Below are 1,802 nucleotides of genomic sequence, written 5' to 3'. Positions count from 1 at the left end.
AAATAGGTCAAAGTCATCAACATCACACCAGAATCCCTCAGGTACAGTGATGACAAGGTCGGCAAATCCCTCCACGACATTGAAGCTAAAGGTATCTTCAAATATAACATGCAACTTGCCATGCAACTGGAAACAGAGATAAACAAAGGGAACTATCTTAAATTAAGCAGCTTCTGTACCTCAAAAGAAACAGTGACCAGAAACAAAGACTCCGCCATGCGGGCAAGATACTCGCAGAAGCCTACCAGGTTCTCTGAGAGTGAGAACTGGACAATCAGAGTTACTCTCTTCTAAATAAGATCCAGTCTCTGGATGTTGGCTATTGATGGCATTACATGGATCCAGGGGTAGATCGTGGTTTTAACACTTAATTACTAGAAGATGGAGGATCTGGAAGGAGGGGGCACAGTCTTGATCTGAGCAGCCATGGAGATCTCATCCCCCGGTCCCGCACATTTGGGTTCCTCTTCCAGTTCCTTCATGCATGAGGCTCCTTCAAGCTTGGGAAGAGTGGTCTTAAGCGTACCTATGGCTGGTTGCAGAGGTCTTCAGCTGCCGGGTCTATGCTCAGGGCGGTGAGGGAATCTCACCCCGCCATCTCCAAGGGGCCCCAGTGAGGAAAGCCAGGTGCGAGGTCAGGAGACTGTTGTTTTAGACATATTTGGAATTAATTTTAGATCGAAAAGTACGCATCATTGAAAATACTTATGTGCTTAGTAATAAATTACTACAAACTTGTTCAATCACGTCAGAGACCCCACTCTGCTCAGAGAACTAGATTTTAATTACAGATCCGTTTTGCCCATGTGTCATGACTGAGAATCTCTATCAGTAGATATGAAACTCACTATACACAAAGATGCACACAGGTTACTATGAGTCATCTATGTTGTTAATGTGAGTTGGCCATTAAACTTCACTGAGACCCTTTGTTCTGTCCTTTATAGGAGCCATATGAGTCTCACCTTCCGTTCAAGTTGAACTTGTAATAAGGTGGAATGAAATCATCAATATGCTTCTCAGCTCATCCTTCAGGAAAAAAATCCTACATACATTCAAGGTGGTCAAAGTGCAGACAACACCATCCACCTTTTCTTGGAGAAGTACACGGGACTGAGGTGAAAACAACAAAAGGCTCTAGTTTAATGGTCTTAATTAAGGTTTCAGGGAACGACATTAAACAACCTCATATACCATCTTCCAAAAGAATTATTTTGTAAAACTGATGCCTAGGGTATGGTAAAAGATATTATGGTAAAAACCATATTTTTCTTTCTGGGACATTAAATTTCTAAATCTATTTATTCATGCTGCTTTGAAATACATTCCTTGATTAGGAATCATTGTCTGCCATAGGAGTGAGGAAGGACAACACTCAAAGTAATAAGAAGAGAAAAATATGGAAAAATTAACTCCTACTAAGTTTAACACATATACTAAAATTGAAATGATAAAATGATGAGCATGGTCCTTGCACAGAGATGATATGCAAACTTGTAAAGCATTCCATATTTTTGTTGCAAGAAGAATGAACAGGTCTACTTTAAGCTAAGACAATCCCCACAAGTACAAAAATTCTACATAAAGAGAGCACAAATCCACACCACAACAATCTCTCTCAATGTCAATGGACTAAATGTGCCAATTCAGAGGCACAGAATGGGAAGATGAATTAGAAAACTGAAACCAACATTCATTCTGCTGCCTGCAAGAAACACGTCTGAACAATCAAAGCACCCATGGGCTAAAAGTAAAAGTCTGGGAAACAAGTTTTCAAGAAAATATCACCTCCACAAAGCTGG

The 1,802-nt window shown here is 40.4% G+C and overlaps 1 pseudogene; it reads left to right on the top strand.

Annotated features, from left to right (window-relative positions):
* Nucleotides 1–1,422: 1,422 nt before the first annotated feature.
* LOC130033823 (uncharacterized) lies at nucleotides 1,423–1,516 on the top strand (annotated as a pseudogene).
* The last annotated feature ends 286 nt before the right edge of the window (nucleotides 1,517–1,802 follow it).

The sequence above is a fragment of the Sorex fumeus genome, unplaced genomic scaffold (genome assembly GCF_029834395.1).
Source record: "Sorex fumeus unplaced genomic scaffold, SorFum_2.1 ptg000054l, whole genome shotgun sequence".
NCBI lineage: Eukaryota > Metazoa > Chordata > Mammalia > Eulipotyphla > Soricidae > Sorex > Sorex fumeus.
The sequence above is the reverse complement of the archived record's forward strand: the minus strand, read 5'-3'. Positions and strand labels throughout refer to the sequence as shown.